This window comes from Elephas maximus, chromosome 12 (genome assembly GCF_024166365.1).
Source record: "Elephas maximus indicus isolate mEleMax1 chromosome 12, mEleMax1 primary haplotype, whole genome shotgun sequence".
Classification (NCBI taxonomy): domain Eukaryota; kingdom Metazoa; phylum Chordata; class Mammalia; order Proboscidea; family Elephantidae; genus Elephas; species Elephas maximus.
The window spans coordinates 60,660,874-60,679,595 of record NC_064830.1 but is presented as its reverse complement, the minus strand read 5'-3'; the positions used below and the strand labels follow the sequence as shown (position 1 = coordinate 60,679,595).

At 53.1% G+C, this 18,722-nt stretch overlaps 1 long non-coding RNA gene and 1 other non-coding gene across 2 annotated transcripts; both read right to left on the bottom strand.

The window, feature by feature from the left end:
* Positions 1-3,746: 3,746 nt before the first annotated feature.
* LOC126086827 (uncharacterized) lies at positions 3,747-18,357 on the bottom strand. Its single transcript, XR_007519603.1, has 4 exons — positions 18,203-18,357; positions 17,906-18,108; positions 4,493-6,578; positions 3,747-3,978 (listed from the first exon to the last, which is right to left on the bottom strand). It is a non-coding gene; the product is annotated as an uncharacterized LOC126086827 (long non-coding RNA).
* Positions 4,733-4,804, bottom strand: TRNAP-CGG (transfer RNA proline (anticodon CGG)). The gene has a single exon. It is a non-coding gene; the product is annotated as a tRNA-Pro (tRNA).
* Positions 18,358-18,722: the final 365 nt, after the last annotated feature.

The window sequence follows — 18,722 nt, the reverse complement described above, 5'->3', positions numbered from 1 at the left end:
AGTCTCAGCCAGTCCAGTAGGTCTGGGTTTCTGAGGCCTTTCTTAAAGATCACCTTCGACAGGGTCAGTTTCAATGTCCAGCGGTCAAGACTCGGCTGAACCTAGATCTCTGAACAGCATCCATAGGAGAAAAAAGTAAGTGAAGTAAGTGATTAATGGGGAAAACAAAGGGCTCGTCCGGGATTATGAATCCGGGACCTCTCGCACCCTAAGCGAGAGTCATACCCCTAGACAAACTAGCCCCGGGAGCTACATACTGAGGCTTGCCTTTGTGGCTGACTGTGTGCTAGCGTGGAAGGGCCAAAGCCAGCCAGCGCAGGGAGGAGACTTGGGATCTCAGACTCCCTGGAAGGAACTCAGAAGCCAGAGGGATCCCAGCCCCACCCCCATCTCTGAGCAGCACAAAGTGGGGGTACCCCTTGCGCCCCAAATTCGGGCCCATCCTCCTCGTCTGAGGCCTCCACTTCTCTCTGGGACAACCACCATCCAGCTCCAGAAGGTGGACAGCCAGGCGGCATCTGTCCGTCTCGGTGGCACGTAGGCCACCCCTTCAAACACTTCGTGGCAGCCACGAGCGCCCTGGGGACAAAAGCCGCCCGGAGCTCTTCGCCCAAAGGGGCAGAGGGACCTCCAGGGGCGGGGCAGCGGCTGCGTCGCGGGTCTTGAAGCCGAAGTCGCTGGGGCACTGTCTCCTTGGAAAGGCCACGCCCGCACTGTGACACCCAGTGAATGCTGAAAATGCGCTGTCCCTCCGCCTTACCACCCACGCCTGCTTCCCTGGGCTCCGCTCCCCCCGCTCCCAGCAAGGCCAAAGTCAAAAACACGAGCTCCAAACCAAGAAAAAGAGTTCCCGACGTGGGGGCTCGAACCCACGTGGCTGAGGTTGGGAGTTACCTGTCCCAGGAGTGAACCAGGAGGGCAGCGCCAACTGGGCCCTCAGGTGCGCGGAGAAGTCCAGGGGCCGGAGCTGCGACCCCTGGGAGAAGCGGATCAGGCTCTCAGCAGTCCCGGTACTGGGGGCGGGTCAGCAATGCCCTCTCTCCACCCAGGTGCCTAGTAGGGACAGCTGCTTCCGCCCCCCAGGGCGTGGGGAGGGCAGAGGACGCGGCCTGCGAAACAGCGGGGGTCTTGTCCGGGGGTTCATGGGCCCAGAAGTCGGAGTCAGGTTCAGGGTACGCTCTGCTGTTGGTCTGTCCTTCCAAGTGTCCAAGTGTGATCCGATCCCTAAGAATCCAGCAGGTGTGATGAACGCGTCCCCTGCCCTGCGGAGCCCGACCTTTCCTCTCCCCGCCATCTCCCGGGCTCTTGCGAATTTCCGCGGACGCCGACCAGCCAGGAGCGCCCACTGAAGTTCTGCCCGGGGAAGCCAAGCAGCCCCGCCCTCCGCTTTCAGCTAAAATGCGATCTGAAGTACTAGTAGGGCTCATCGCAACCTGACAGGTGAACCTCTGGGGCCCGCGCAAGAATTACAGCACTTGGGCAACAACCAATCAACCAGCGTGACTTGCGCATGTCCTTATTCTAAATAACCTTCCCCGACCCAGGATCCCAGCTCTAGGTTATGGGTTAGGGATTCGCTCCCCATTCTTGCTGCGTGATCTTTTGGGACCGTGACCTGATTGCCAGGGCAGGCTAGCTAATCCCACCTCTTGGAGTCTCCAGACCCTGGGGATCCCCCGACGGCTGTGTCAGCTGGAACCTTCCACATTCTGGGTCTGCCTTCCACCTCCTGCGTCTCCCCTCTGTGGCTGAAAAGGTGAAAATGTCTGCCTAAAGAAGGGAGGAAAACCAGGGCTTATCCGGGATTTGAACCAGGGACCTCTCTCACCCAAAGCTAGAATCATACCCCTAGACCAAGGAGCCACCATAATGTTACTATTTGAGTGTTCTCCTACTGATTCACAGGTCATTCCAAAAACCCCATAGTACAGTTGTTAGCATGGGCACCTCTGAATCCTGGAATGTGGTTTTCCAGTTCACAGCCTTAGTCAGATTTTCAGGTGAAGTGTTTAGTTCTGCTGGATAACTGGATAAACCAGCAATATTTCCTGTTCATATAGGAGCCCTGGTGGCACAGTGATTAAGAGCTTGGCTGATTACCAGAAGGTCAGCAGTTTGAATCCACCAGCCTCTTCCTTGGAAACCCTATGGGCTGGTCTTACTCTGTCCTTTAGGGTTGCCACTAGTAGGAATCGGTTTTTTTAAGCCTCCACGCAGTCCAGCTGAGCTCAGCTTTTGATTCCCCTCAGTCCACATGACAGACAAGTGAGTAAAGGGGCCTCCACATGCATCTGGCTCCCAGCCCTCTAGCTGCCCTCAGCCTTCAACTCTTCCCAGCCGAGCCCCAGACTTGACAGATACAAGTTAAACCTGCTGTTCTTCCTTGAATTCCTGACACACAGAATCCATGAGCATAATATAATAGTTGTCTCATGACACTAAATTTGGGGATGTTTGTTACATAGCAATAACCAAAAAAATAAAAACAAGAAACCCATTGCCGCCCAGTTGATTCCAATTCATAGCCACCCTATAGGACAGGGTAGAACTGCCCCGTAAGAGTTCTGGAGGAGCACCTGGTGGATCTGAACTGCTAAGCTATTGGTTAACAGCCGTAGCTCCTAACCACTATGCAACCAGGGTTTCTGACATGCAGCAAATCAAAACCAAACCCATTGCCATCTAGTCAATTCCGACTCATAAAACCAAAAAAAAGCCTGTTGCTGTTGAGTTGATTCCAACCCATAGCGACCCTATAGCAACCCTACAGGACAGAATAGAACTGCCTCATAGGGTTTCCAAGGAGCTCTTAACCACTACTCCACCAGGGTTTCCTACATAGCAATAAAAAAAAGAACAAAAATAGTAACTGATAAATGGTAACTTTTTTTAATGACAACAAATATCATATTTAATGGTAGAACTTTGAAAGCTTCTCCCCCTGAATTCTAGAACTAAGTAAGAATATCCTCTACCACACTTCTATTTAACATTTTACTGGGAGTCCTAGTTAGAGTAATAAGGCAAGAAAAATAATTAACAGGTATAAATAAGGATCAAAAATCATTAAATAATTAACAATTAAGTACTGCCATTATGCACAGATGACATGCCCGAATATGTAGAAAAATATATAGATTAGAAAAAAATTAATGAATTTCCAAGGTTACTGAATCCAAGGTCAATATGCAAAAATTAATTGCATTTGTATATATCTGCAAAAATTATATTCAAACATCATTTACATTAGCATCCAAAATATCAAATACCTGGAAAAATTCTAATGAAAGATTCAAATCCTATCTGAGAAAAATATTTTTTAAAAAGATCTTAATAATTTGAGGGTTATAGCATGTTCATAAATTGAAAGATTCCATATTGTAATGATGTCAAATCACTCCAAACTGACCTATAGAAAAATTCCAATCAAAATCCCAGTTGCTATTTGTGTAAATTGACAAACTGAATCTCATATGGAAATAAAAGGATGGACAATAACTAACAATTTTAGAGAGTTAGTACATTCCTGGATGTCAAATTTTATCATAAAGCTAAATTGGTTTTGATGCAAGGGTAGACAAAGAGACTACGGAAAAAAGTTGCCCAGAAATAGAATCATATGTATTTAGACTCTTGATTTGTGAAAAGATGTGCACTGCAGAGCAATGGGGGAGAGGGTGATCGATCTTTTAAATAAATAGATCTGGATCAGAAAAAATAAGTCTTGAACGCTACCTCACACCATACAAAGAAACCAATTCATGGTAGGTTATAGTCCTAAATGTGGCAGGGAAGAAAGACACCAGGCAGAGAACAAGAAACTAGAGGCTTTGTTGACTCCTGCAGATTGACCAATGAAAACACAGAACTTGAAGCGATAACTCCAAGATGAAGAGTCTCCTACGGTACCGCCTGGGCTAAAGTGGCAGCTGCGACGTATATTTTGCCGGTTCTTTTCAGGTTTAAGTCGAGTCCTGGCTGGAGGGAAGGAAGGCGTTTCTTGTTTTACATTAGAATGTGTCATTCCTGCTCTCAGGCTGTTCTAGATTGTTTAGAAATCCGAGGGCCCTGGGAACTGGGTTAGGATCTCGGCTCAGCCTCCGACACTTTGGGGGACCCAGAGGGCGCGTCAGAGCTTTGGGAACAGAGCTCAATGGCCTTCAGCTGCGACTTGGGCCTAGCAGCAGCGATGGCCCTTCCTATGGAGCCGAGGACAGGAGAGGAATGGAAGGTTTGAGCCTTCTTTCAGAAGCCCGGCAGCCGTGGCCGCCGCAGTTCCCTCTGCTGTGGAAGCAGGTGTCCAGCCTGGGAAAGCGCCAGAGAGGAGCCGGTTTGGGCGCTCCTGGACACATGCGGACACGACGGGACACAGAGGGACTAGCACAGTGGAGCAGCCCGAGCGGAGCTTTCGAGGACTCCCCTCGGGCCCAAGGACCGGCCTCCCGCCCTCCCAGTCCCCGCGCAGCGACCCAGGCAGAGGGGTGCAACTCACCCAACCCCGAGGACAGCTGCTGGGAGTTGGGTGGTAAGAAGAGGGCGAGAGCCCAGACAACGTCAGGGCGTCGTACCGTCCCTCGCAAGGGAGCATCACCCGGGATGCGGCCAGGACCGCGCTCGGAGCTTATCCACCGCGAAGCCACAGACACTGGCTCTGAGCGGCTCCCGCCGGGTCTCCCCTGGAACTCTGCACATCCGCTGTCTAAAACAAAGACTGTAAAAGTGAACCGAACGAGGGCTCGTCCGGGATTTGAACCCGGGACCTCTCGCACCCGAAGCGAGAATCATACCCCTAGACCAACGAGCCACGAAGGCAATATTTCACTTCCTCCCTCCAGGTGCTCGCAGACTCATCTTCATTCTGCAGTTGGCAGAGTCCCTTCTTCCAGCCACTTACGGGGCAGAGATCTGTGGTCGCAGCCGGGAGACCCTGGGGACGGAGTCCAGGAGGAAAGGGGGAAGCTGGGAAGGGGACAGAACCGCGCAGTCGCCGGAAGAAGATTCCGCTGAGCCGACACGGTTGATTCCTGCCACACAGGAGTGGGGAACAGAAAGGGAAAGGGGGGTGCACGAGGGGCCTGTGTGAGCTAGGAGGTCACCTTGGAGGCGGAACAGCCACTCCCTGGGGGGAGCCTGGGCCTGGGGCTGTGACGGCGGTGGGGGCTGTGGCTTGTGCCTGGGGAGCAGGGAGGAGGGGGCCCAGGCATCATGGAAACCTTAGTGCTTACGGGCTCCAGTTCTGCCAAGAGGAGGCAGTCCAATTTCATGCGACCGGTTCCAGGGTTGGTAGAGGCAGAAGGAAGCGCGGATTCCAGTAGTCTGGTTCTCCCTGTTAATACTCAAGGTGCCATACGGGGGGCGACGATCCCCTCAGGGCTCCCTGCAGTTCTGACCCAACACTCAGTAAGGGTCAGTGCTAGCGAAACGTCAGGGGGCCGTGACAAAAGCTTGCAAACTTGATTCTTTTACGGAAGTCATGGTTTGGACCATAAAACACAACGTCCAAAGTGGGCCTAAAACTCACGATCCTGAGATTTACAGTCTCATGTTCTACCGACTGAGCTAGCCCGGCAACTGTGGTGTTAGACCTGAGACTCCCCTACCATGGGGGAAAGTGACTCTAGGGTCCGGATAGCACAGTCCCGGCCCTTAGCTGAATTTACCTCTCCCAGGCCCGATACACAAGGCCTCGGTTCCACAGGCGGGAGGCGGGACAGGTTCTTTTCGCAGCAGCTCTCGGATCCCAGCACGTTTGAAGCCCTGCGAGCGCAGGGGCAGGAGGAGCGGGGCTACATGCTGAGGCGGGGGGAGCCAGGCTGGGCCCTCCAGAGGGGAAAGGAGAGAAGGTGGGTCCCCAGCGTGGGGCCGCCCCAGGGAGCCTTGCCACAGTGCTTGGGGTGACTCGGCTCCCTCAAGGCTGCCGACTTGCCCCATGCGGTCCAACTGGAAAAAGAAGACTTCTTCACCAGAGCCGGCTTCATGGGCAGGCAACTCGGACACAGTCACACAGGTCGAGATGTATTGACACAATGACCACAACAATTGACTCAAACATATCTACGTTCATGAATCTGAGCCGACTCCACAGGAACTAACAATAATAACAACTACACTTGGTTTCATGCTCTGCTGCCGCGGCCTTGAAATTCTTAATAATATTGTAATGAGGGCCCTGCGTTTTCATTGCACTGGCCCTTGTAAACTATGTAGCCGGTCCTGACACTCCCCTAAATCTAACCAGTCCCCAAGGACCTCCACCTCTATCCCCACGGTTTCTCCGTCCTGCTACCCTCGCACAGCTGAAAGAGAAGACCCCCGGGAAGGGGGCGTCATCACCACCAGGCCCTTGGTGACCCGTGCCTCTAAGTCCCAGAATGGAGAATGCAAAGTCTTGGCTCCAAAGAGGTGGGAGGAGGGTGGCAAAAGCAGCAGCCTGTGGCTGGTCTATGGGCGTGATTCTTGATTCAGGTGCGACAGGTCCCGGGTTTGGCTCCTGGCTCCCTCTTGGAGTTGGCCGCTGAAATCTGGTTCCCAGAATTCTCCAAGTGGATGACGTGTGGACAGTGCAGATCAGCCTGGGTCTGGGTTGAGAAGGGGTGGGTAAGTAGGATTCCTTCCTGGACTGGTGTAGTAAATGTACCGGCATCACAGGGAGAGGGCGTGTGACCTTCCCCCAGAAACAACTCCGCCCCTTGTGTCTAGGAAAACCTTCGTCTATTTAAAAATTAAAACCAAGGGTAGGATAGAAGTGGAGGTTGGCTATGGCCCTCAGGGAGGAAGCCACAGATAGCCTGTAGAGAATCCCGGTGCAAGATATAAAGCAAATGCTGCGCCCAACGTGGGACTCGAACCCATGACCCGGAGATCAAGAGTCTTATGCTCTACCGACTGAGCTAGCCTGGCAAGCGTGATGCAAGCTTAATGGCAAATTCTCTGAGAATTCCTGGTGGCTGAGGCGCCGAAGGGAACTGGGATAGTTTGGCCTGAGAGGGATGAGACTACCACTGCGAGCATGGAGACCCCAGTACCCATCTTACTCAACACACTCCTACCCGTCCCCCACACCACTTCCCGAGAACCGTGGCATTGAAGGCAACGAGGAGCGCAACCGTCTGGCCCAGAGATTGGTGACATCGAGAGACAGCGACGTGCTCCCTGACCCAGATGGAGTGATAGACAGAGGCTGGGGCTTGGCGGTGGTAGGAGGCTGGTGCCTGGCGGTGGGAGCCGAGACGCCCCGCTTGGTCAAGGGACCCCCACGCTGGGGGGGCCACAGTCAGCCACCTCCTTCCCTGCCAGTTCTGGGCTGGGGACCCAGGCCTCCCCTCCATCCCTCCCTCTGGGAACCGGGAACTTTGGCCCAGCTTGTAGACAGGGAAGGAAGGCAGGGTCACCAATCAGGGTCACCAGAAACTGAGCCCACCTCCTTCCCACATAGGGATTGAATCTCCTTCAGCCCCCAGAGAGGTCCTGCATTCAAATCCTCTATGTGTTCTCACTTTCAAACTCTCCAGGCTCGTCCCCACCCCACCTCATCTCCCACTGATGCAGGGCGGGCAGCTGGACAGAATTGCCAGCATCTGGTGGAGGACCCTGGTACCCCAGGGATGCAGCTCCACCCGGCCAAGGCAACCTTCTTCCTTTTCTGCCAGCTTCTGGAGCCTTCAGCGGTCCACCCAGCACCTGAAGTCTGGGGAAGGACTACCAGGCAGGACGGAGACCAAGGTGAGGCAAGAGCTCTGACAAAGAGCTGCAGAGACTTTGGGGGCTGAGCCCAGAAGAGAGGCACTTGGCCGAGGACAGGAGCCCCTGGGTCATCTCCTGACTCTGATCCCTTCTCCTGTGAGAGCTGAGATGTGGCTTTGACCCAAGGCACATCACCTGGGCTGGCCAAGCTGGGAGGGATGAATCCTCCCTGTCCTGGGCTTGGTCTTATGTGGAACCCCCAAGTCAGTCCTGGAGCAGTGCCAGTGCCCCTTGGGTCCAAGTCCCCAGTGCCTCGGCTTGGGCCAGAAGGAGGTGACACAGTTTCAAGAAGGGACTCTGGACTTCAGGACACAGCCAGGCCTAACCTTACGCATCTGTTCCTTAACCCCTTTGTGATATTTTGTTAGGCAGCTCTAGGAGACTACGGCAGGTGCTATGAACAGAGAACATTTAGGACTTTCTGGTGCCCAAAAGTCGTCCTGGACCTGGGATGCCAAAGGTCGAGGGGAGAAGCAGGCACAGTAGCTCCGATTGCTTCTCCAAGAGAAGCCCTGGTCCGCGGCTTCTGGAACCATGAAAGAGAAAATTCTGGTCCAGGTATTGAGCCTGGCCTTTTTACGCCTGAACCGTTTAAAGACACAAGAAAACCATCTGATGGAAGCGATACACCCTTCTCTTCCCTCTTCCCCAACTTGGGAAAGGATAGCCTGGAGTCTGTTTCCATTTTAACGGGGAGGATGGAGCATGGTTGAGAGACCCGTGCCCTCAAAATGGGATGCCCCGACTATGGGGCGGGAAGGGAAATCATGATGTGGAGCTGAAGAGCTGGTCACTTCTCAGGCCACTGGGGTGTTGCTGTGACTGAGAGCTGGCTGCTGTGCTGGTCTGTAATGTTTAGAACTGTGGGTTAACTCAATCTTTAGGCAGCTGCGTTGCCTGCTTCCCAGCCCACAACCCTTAAGCCCACAACCCTGAGATTAAGGGTGTGGGGCTCTACCAACTGAGCTAGGCAGGCAGACAGAGAACACATTCCCTGCTCTGCTGTTTAGAGGCCTCAAGGCAGGCTTTCAGAAAAGGGGTAGAGGTGGGTCTGGCTTCAGGTAAGCGGTGCAGATGTGGCTGCCCCAGAGCCAGTCCTCCGTCCTCCAGGCACCCCGGCATCCAGGCAATTGGGAATAGCCCCTGCTAGGGTCTCTGACGTCTAGACCCGCCTTTCTCCCTCCTGGGATAGCTGTCAGTGGAGTGTGGATGCTTTAGCCTCAGGGTCATGCATTGGAGCCTCCCACTGGGTAGAATTTTTGGCCCCGAGGCTATTATGCACAAACCTGGTGGGGCCTAGCAGGGCGATTCTGGAGAGAAGTTACCACCTCTCTCCAGGGCCCAGGTATGCCCAGAAGGGGCCTGGGGCCCAGGCTCCTTCAGCTAGTAAAAGTCCGAATCCCTGCTGAATTTTGTGCAGGCTTTTTTATGGCTCTGAACCATTTAAAGGGACGGATCAGTCGTTGGAAGCGATGAGCCCTCCCACCCCCTCTTTACCTGTGTGCAGGGCGGACAGACCTCCCCATAAAACTTCAGTGGAGAGGATTCGCGGGTTGTTTTCTTTTGTCCCACGGTAGGTCCTCGCATCTGTGAATCTATGAAGCCACAGCTCTGCCTGCCGTGGCCACATCTTGGAAAGTCCGAAGCCCGTCTGGGTGTCTCTGAGGCCGGCGCCCAGCTCTGCCCCGAGCCTTGGGCGGTGGAGAGAGGGCAGGACCGAGAGAGCTCCCCTCCCTATGGAGGCCTCGGTTTCGGGGCTTGGAGAGGCCAGGTGGGCCAGAACCCCAGAGCTGCATTCCCCCAAGACCTACAGCAGTAATGGGCGGCATCGCTCACCCAGGCCTGCCCTCCGGGCTGAGATCAGAGCACCCTGGAGCCTCCAGCCGCTGGGAACCGGAGATGGCGGGCGCTGTCGCAGAACTAGGAAAATGGCGTGGGGGTAATCAAGAATGCAGAAGCAGAAAGTTTACTGGGGTGGCTTGTTGGTCTGTGGGTATGATTCTCGCTTAGGTTGTGAGAGGTTCCTGCTTCAAGTCCCAGACGAGCCCTTATCTTTTCTTTTTTTCCACCCAAACTCTTATCCTCATTTCTCAAAGACTGGTAGCGGTGGAGGTTTGAACACTGGCCCCGGAGCCTGCGTGGGAGCTCCATGTCCACCTTCCTGAGGGGAAGTGAAGCATGGCTCTGGTCTGCCCTCACCACTCAGCCGGCCAGCTGGCTAGGCCGATGGGAAGGGCCACAGATCTTTAATCTCTGAGACCTGAGCTTGAGCCTGACACTGGGTAATTTGAAGGCTGGGGCCTTCAGAGAGAGACCTCCACGCGCAACCAGACTACTCTGGCTCCCCGACGCTGGCACATGCCCTGCCTCTGGGGCCCCAGCTGGGCACAAGGGGTCCTCCGCAGCTCTGGCTCTCCCAGGCTGGCTAGGAGCCGCTAGGGGGCACTGCTGGGTTGGGAAGCCCTTGCTCTCTCCACGCTTCCCACTCATCGTTAAAATGTATCTCCCTGCAATTTTTTTTTCCTGGAATATTTTAAAGTGCATATCGTATGTTTTCACCCATAAAAGCTTCCATGTGTATCTCTACAAATAAAAACGTTTGTTTTAAAATATTCGCAATGCCAGGCGTGCTCCTAACAGTAATTCCTTAAGATCCTCTGATCCCCAGTCCGCGCGCTGTCCTCTGACCTCTCTCCCTTGATTCGTTCTATTCAGGATGAGGACAGGTCTGCAATGGCATTTGGTGAACGTTTCTCTCGCGTATGAAATTTCAGTGGATCCTAACAGGTCCTCCGAGCGGACCCTGACCCCAGAGCTGAAGGACCGGAGGAGAGGACTCCTGGGCCCCATCCGTAGGCCCTGTGCCCCCAACCCTGCGGGAAGACGCTTTGATCGTCCTCCTGGAGTCTCAGTTCCTTCTTGCGCTCGAGGTCGTGGCCAGGAGGGGGACGCGGCTGGGGTCTCAGCTCAAATCCACCCTGGGGCTCCAGGGCTCAGGCCTGTCCTCTTTTGCCTTCCCTCCAACCACTCAATTCCGGGAGGCTGGACCCTGAAGCAGCTGGCGGGAAGCAGGGGTTGAGGCGGTTGTCCCGAGGTCCCCATGCTTGGTCCGCCATCCACGACCAGGTTGCAGGTTCCAGGAGCACCGGTTCTTCCCAAGAGCAGACCAAGAAATTTGGGGCCCAAAATTTTTTTAAAAATAAATTAAAAATGTTCTTTCGATCTTAGATAATTAAAGGAAGTATAGATGGATTAGCCTGTGAAACAGCGGGATCCTGTGGGTCTAATAATTGTTTTAAGTTCAGGGGTTTGTTTGATCACGCTTGGCGGGGTGGATCTCATTGACATTTCCCCAGAGCCCTCCACACCTGAGGCCACCCAGCTCTGGACCACAAGCAGAGGGAGGGCCCCTGGGGTCTTACAACCACCCACCATTCCTCCTCCTGCCCCATGACCTGCCTCAGGGGCTCCCTGCAGTGGAACAGAAACCACAGCAGGGAGGGCCGGGATGAGGGTGGGGTGAGTGGGGGTTTAAGTTGGGAGTGAAAGGCTGGTGGAGGACGCTGAGGTGAGGGCCCACTACCTTCGGGCAGAAGCAGGCATGGAGATATGAGGAAATTCACGGAGCTTTCAGAGAAGACGCCCAATATGCTCCTGCCCTGACAGGTGCTTCCCTATCCCCTGATCACCCAGATACCTGGCTTCAGAACTAGGTACTTCCCCATCCTCTGACCACCTGAACACTGGCCTCAGCTCCAGGTGCCATGTGTCATCTGAGAGACCCAGGTACCTGGCCTCAGTCCAGGTGCCCCCGCCCCGCCACCCTCTGAGCCACCTGGATATCTGGCCTCAGATCCAGGTGTCCCCCCATCCACTGAGCCACCAGGTACCCGGGCTCATCTCCAGTTACCTCCCCATCCACTGAAACACCTGGACGTCAGTCTTCATCCCCAGGTTTCTCCCACTCTGCTAAGCACCCGAATACCTGGCTTCAGCTCCAGCTGCCTCTAACTACTCTGAGCCACCCAGATCCCAGGCCTCAGCACCTGGTGCCTCCCCATTCACTAGGCACCTGGATACCCAGCCTCAATTCCAGGTGACTCCATATCCTTGAGCCACCTAGATAAGCAGCCTCAGCTCTGGGTGCCTCTCAGTCCTTTGAGCCACCCAGGTACCCAGCCTCAGTTCCATGCAACTCCATGTCCTCTGAGCCATCCAGATACCCAGCCTCTGCTGCAGGTGACTCCCTGTCCACTGAGCCGCCTGGATACTCAGCCTCATCTCCAGGTGTGGCCCCAACAACTAGGCATATGGATACCCATCCTCACCTCCAGGTGCTTCCCCTTCCTCTAAGCCACAAGGATTCCCAGATTCAGCTACAGGACTCTCCCTGTACCCTGAGCCACCAGGGTACCAACCTCAGCTCCAGGTGCCTCCCAGTCCTCTGAGGCACCCCGAAAGAAGGCCTCAGCTCCAGGTACCTCCCCACCAACTGAGTCAACCCATCTACCCAGGCTCAGCCGCAGGTGCCTCCCTATCCTCTGAGCCACCCAGTTACCAGACCTCAGTTCCATGTGCCTCCCCATCCACTGAACCACCTGGATACCTGACCGCAGCTCCAGGTGCCCCCCTGCCCACTAAGCCATCTGGATACTCGGCCTCATCTCCAGGTGTCTCCCCATTTTCTGAGACACCCAGTTACCAGGCTTTGGCTCCAGGTGACTGCCCATCCTCTGAGCCATCTGGATACCTGGCCTAAGCTCCAGGTCGCTTATCATCCTCTGAGCCATCTGGATACCCAAACTCAGCTCCAGGTGCCTCCCCAACCTCTGAGCCACCTGGATACTGAGCCTCAGATTCAGGTGAATCCCCATCCACAAGGCACCCAGATACTCAGATGCAGCTCCACATCCCTCCCCATCCACTGAACTACCTGGATACCAGGCCTCACTCCCAGGTTCCTCCCACTGCACTTAGCATTGGATACCAGGCCTCAGCTCCAGCTGCCTCCCTATCCTCTAAACCACCAAGATACCTGGACTTAGCTTCAATTGCCTTCCCATCCTTTTAGCCACCAGGACACCTGGACTCAGCTCCAGGTATCTCCCTGAGCTCAGAACCACCTGGATACTCAGCCTCAGCTCCAGGTGCCTCCAAGTTCTTTGAGCCACCTGTCCTCAGTTCTAGGTGTCTCCGAGTCCTCTGAGCCACCCAAATACCCAGCCTTATCTCCAGGTCCCTCCACATCCTCTGAGCCACCAGGATGCCCAGACTGAGCTCCAGGTATCTCCACAAGTTCAGAACCACCCAGGTACCCAGCCTTAGTTTCAGGTGATTCCATGTCCTCTGAGCTACCCAGATACCCTGCCTCTGCTCCAGATGCCTCCCCATCCACTGAGCCACCAGGAGACTCAGCCTCAGCTCCAAATCCCTCCCCATCCACTGAGCCACCTGGATACTCCACCTGAGCTCCAGGTGCCTCACCGTCCACTAGGCGCATGGATACCCGGCCTCACCTCCACGTGCCTCCCCAACCTCTAAGCCACCAGGGTGCCCAGACTCAGCTCCAAGTACCTCCCTGTCCTCCGAGCCCACAGGATACCCAAACTTAGATTCAAATGTCTCCCCAAGTTCAGAACCACCTGGATACCTGGCCTCAGCTCCAGATGCCTCCAAGTCTCTGAGCCACCCAGATACCCAGCCTCAGTATCAGGTGACTCCATGTCCTCTGAGCTACCCAGCTACCCTGCCTCTACTCCAGGTGCCTCCCTGTCCTCTGAGCCACCCTGATACCTGTCCTCAGATTCAGGTGACTCCCTGTCCACTATGCACTGGATACCTGGCCTCAGCTCCAGATACCTCCTCATCCTCTGAGCCATCTGGATGTCCAGCCTCAGCTGTAGGTGCCTTCCCATCCACTAGGCACCTGGATACCTGGCCTGAGTTCCAAGTGCCTCCCCATCCTCTGATCCACCTGATTACCTACCCTGTCTCAGCTCCAGGTGCCTCCCCTTCTCTGAGCCACCCGGATACCCAGCCTCAGCTCCAGATGCCTCCCTGTCCAGTGAGCCACCAGGACACCGGGCCTCAGTTCCAGGCTCGATCTGACCACTGGGGTCCACATTTGTTCTGGGTCCACCTCACTGGGCCTGACTGTGCTCCACCCACTGGCCAGCCCAATCTCTCTGGGAAGGTCTCTCTCTACTCAGTGCCTGAAAACATCAGAAAAGTCAAAGTGTTGGTTCCTTTGGGTTTTGAAACTGAAGTGGGAATGAAACCTCCTCCCTAGAAACCTTGGTCTGCAGCTTGGCCTTGCTCCGTAGGGACCATCCACTGTTCACCCATTGGACACAGGGTGGCTGAGCCCCTCCCAGATCTGGGCTGGGTGTGGAAGGGACTAGACCTTTGGCGAAAAAGTTGGAAGGGACAGGGCATTTTGGAGGGAGGGACATTACTGACTGGGAAGAAAGAAGACCTTGGAGAAGAAAGACCTCGATTGTGATGGAGGCGGTGGTGGTGTCCTCTTAAGGGAGGTGGCCATCTTAAGCCGCTCAGGACGCAGAGAAGAACGCCCGGGCTGGGGCCTGTTGCCAGTTGATGCCCCTCCTCGGATCTGTGCAAGCCATCCCTCTGGGCTCGAGGGCTAGAGGGTGTGGGAGGGGCCTCCAGCCTGCACAATCAGGGATGGCTCTCCCGGGCATTTTGTGGGAAAGCCCCACACTTCGGAGTTCGCCCTTGCCCCTCAGAACCCCGGCCCGGGCTCTGTGCCCTGGCGACCCTCCGTCGGGCACGAAGCTGGGTTGGGGGTCAGGAAGAGCTTCCCGAGCCTGGGGGTCGGGCTTGTGGGGCGAGGCCCCGAAACTTCTTCCAAAGCTCCGGGTCCCAGTTGTTCCTCTGGGGGATAAAGGAGAGTGTGCGCCCCTGAACGCAGCCCTTGGTGTCTGTGGTGACCTCACGCCCTCCGCTGTCCCAATTCCAAAGATACAACCCCTCTCCGCCCCATCCTCACTGCGCTTCTCTTTTCCCCTGCCTTGTTGAAGGTTCCGTCCTGCACCCCGGGCTCGTCCTTGGTTTGAATTTGTCACCTTACACACCCAAAGCAAAAACAACAACAACAAAAAAAACACGACATAATAAAGGGCATCTATGCAAAGCCAACAGCCAATATCACTCTAAATGGAGAGAACCTGAAAGCATTTCCCTTGAGAACGGGAACCAGACAAGGATGCCCTTTATCACCGCTCTTATTCAACATCATGCTGGAAGTCCTAGCCAGGGCAATTAGGCTAGACAAAGAAATAAAAGGTATCCGGATTGGCAAGGAAGAAGTAAAGTTATCACTATTTGCAGATGACATGATTATATACACAGAAAACCCTAAGGAATCCTCCAGAAAACTACTGAAACTAATAGAAGAGTTTGGCAGAGTCTCAGGTTATAAAATAAACATACAAAAATCACTTGGATTCCTCTACATCAACAAAAAGAACACCGAAGAGGAAATAACCAAATCAATACCATTCACGGTAGCCCCCAAGAAGATAAGATACTTAGGAATAAATCTTACCAAGGATGTAAAAGACCTATACAAAGAAAACTACAAAGCTCTACTACAAGAAATTCAAAAGGACATACTTAAGTGGAAAAACATACCTTGCTCATGGATAGGAAGACTTAACATAGTAAAAATGTCTATTCTACCAAAAGCCATCTATACATTTAACGCACTTCCGATCCAAATTCCAATGTCATATTTTAAGGGGATAGAGAAACAAATCACCAATTTCATATGGAAGGGAAAAAAGCCCCGGATAAGCAAAGCACTACTGAAAAAGAAGAAGAAAGTGGGAGGCCTCACCTTACCTGACTTCAGAACCTATTATACAGCCACAGTAGTCAAAACAGCCTGGTATTGGTACAACAACAGACACATAGACCAATGGAACAGAATTGAGAACCCAGACATAGATCCATCCACGTATGAGCAGCTGATATTTGACAAAGGACCAGTGTCAATTAACTGGGGAAAAGACAGCCTTTTTAACAAATGGTGCTGGCATAACTGGATATCCATTTGCAAAAAAAATGAAACAGGACCCATACCTCACACCATGCACAAAAACTAACTCCAAGTGGATCAAAGACCTAAACATAAAGACTAAAACGATAAAGATCATGGAAGAAAAAATTGGGAGAACCCTAGGAGCCCTAATACAAGGTATAAACAGAATACAAAACATTACCAAAAATGATGAAGAGAAACCCGATAACTGGGAGCTCCTAAAAATCAAACACCTATGCTCATCTAAAGACTTCACCAAAAGAGTAAAAAGACCACCTACAGATTGGGAAAGAATTTTCAGCTATGACATCTCCGACCAGCGCCTGATCTCTAAAATCTACATGATTCTGTCAAAACTCAACCACAAAAAGACAAACAACCCAATCAAGAAGTGGGCAAAGGATATGAACACACATTTCTCTAAAGAAGATATTCAGGCAGCCAACAGATACATGAGAAAATGCTCTCGATCATTAGCCATTAGAGAAATGCAAATTAAAACTACGATGAGATTCCATCTCACACCAGCAAGGCTGGCATTAATCCAAAAAACACAAAATAATAAATGCTGGAGAGGCTGCGGAGAGATTGGAACTCTCATACACTGCTGGTGGGAATGTAAAATGGTACAACCACTTTGGAAATCTATCTGGCGTTATCTTAAACAGTTAGAAATAGAACTACCATACAACCCAGAAATCCCACTCCTCGGAATATACCCTAGAGATACAAGAGCCTTCATACAAACAGATATATGCACACCCATGTTTATTGCAGCTCTGTTTACAATAGCAAAAAGTTGGAAGCAACCAAGGTGTCCATCAACGGATGAATGGGTAAATAAATTGTGGTATATTCACACAATGGAATACTACGCATCGATAAAGAACAGTGACGAATCTCTGAAACATTTCATAACATGGAGGAATCTGGAAGGCATTATGCTGAGCGAAATGAGTCAGAGGCAAAAGGACAAATACTGTATAAGACCACTATTATAAGATCTTGAGAAATAGTAAACCTGAGAAGAACACATACTTTTGTGGTTACGAGGGGGGGAGGGAGGGAGGGTGGGAGAGGGTTTTTTTATTGATTAATCAGTAGATAAGAACTGCTTTAGGTGAAGGGAAAGACAACACTCAATACATGGAAGGTCAGCTCAATTGGACTGGACCAAAAGCAAAGAAGTTTCCGGGATAAAATGAATGCTTCAAAGCTCAGCGGAGCAAGCGCGGGGGTCTGGGGAACATGGTTTGCGGGGACTTCTAAGTCAATTGGCAAAATAATTCTATTATGAAATCATTCTGCATCCCACTTTGAAATGTGGCGTCTGGGGTCTTAAATGCTAACAAGCAGCCATCTAAGATGCAGCAATTGGTCTCAACCCACCTGGAGCAAAGGAAAATGAAGAACACCAAGCCCACATGACAACTAAGAGCCCAAGAGACAGAAAGGGCCACATGATCCAGAGACCTACATCATCCTGAGACCAGAAGAACTAGTTGGTGCCCGGCCACAATCGATGACTGCCCTGACAGGGAGCTCAGCAGAGGACCCCTGAGGGAGCAGGAGAGCAGTGGGATGCAGACCCCAAATTCTCATAAGAAGACCAAACTTAATGGTCTGACTGAGACTGGAGGAATCCCGGCGGTCATGCTCTCCAGACCTTCTGTTGACACAGGACAGGAACCATCCCTGAAGACAACTCATCAGACATGAAAGGGACTGGTCAGCGGGTGGGAGAGAGACGCTGATGAAGAGTGAGCTAATTATATCAGGTGTACACTTGAGATTGTGTTGGCAACTCTTGTCTGGAGGGGGGATGGGAGGATAGAGAGAGAGGGAAGCCGGCAAAATTGTCAAGAAAGGAGAGACTGAAAGGGCTGACTCAAGACGGGGAGAGTAAGTGGGAGTAGGGAGTGAGATGTATGTAAACTTATATGTGACAGACTGATTGGATTTGTAACCGTTCACTTGAAGCTTAATAAAAGTTATTATAAAAAAAAAAAAAAAAAAAAAACACGACTAGACCAAGCCACAGGACAGATGTCCCACCCGCGGGAATGGGGCGTGGCGGGGACAGGTTTGTCCTTTCGGTACCTGGGGTTCGGGGTCCGTTCCCGCAGCGCCGGTTGTCCCGGTGCACCCAGGACACTGAGGATCACAGTCCGGAGGCGCCCTCCAGACCTTCTTCATACCCAGGCTAATGGAGGGCGCCCCGTCGTCGCCCGGGACAAGTGCTTTTTACCCTCATGGGCCTTGGAGTGCCTCAGAAGCCTTCTCGGCTGGGCTTGCTACACGCCCTAGAAAGGTGAAGGAGGCAAAAAAGTGAAAAAAAACCCCGGTTTGTCGGGGACTTGAACCCGGGACTTCTCACACCCAAGGCGAGAATCATACCTCTAGACCAACAGGGCGACCAGCTTAGGAACTCCTGACGTGGCTCCTTAGTGGCCTGCATCCGTGGTTCCACGATAATCCACCTAGTCCCGGTTTCCCAATCTGGAGTGCAAGGGAAGTTTCGGTTTCCATCCCGGGAAGGGAGAGGGATATGCAGCGCGGCCGCGACCTTCCAAAGAGGGTGCTGCCCAACACCCCGCCTGCAGCGTGAGGGCCCCCTTCCTCCCGGAATCACCCAGTCCGGGAGTGCCGGCTCCCAGCCCCTCCAAGTTGCCCAAATGGAGTTTCTCCAATTTCACCCAACATGGGACTCAAGTCCAGGACTCCGAGAACAAAGCTCAGCCGCCTCCCAACCGGCCAGCACCCACGAGCCTCGATCACCTCAGGGAGGGGGTCCCGGTCCCTAACAGACACCTGACGCCTGTCCTCAGCCAATGCCCCTCTCTCCTGGGATACAGCCTGAGCCCAGTTCATTTCCCTCTGTTCCATCTCAGCTTAACTCCGGAACAAGTCTTCGTAA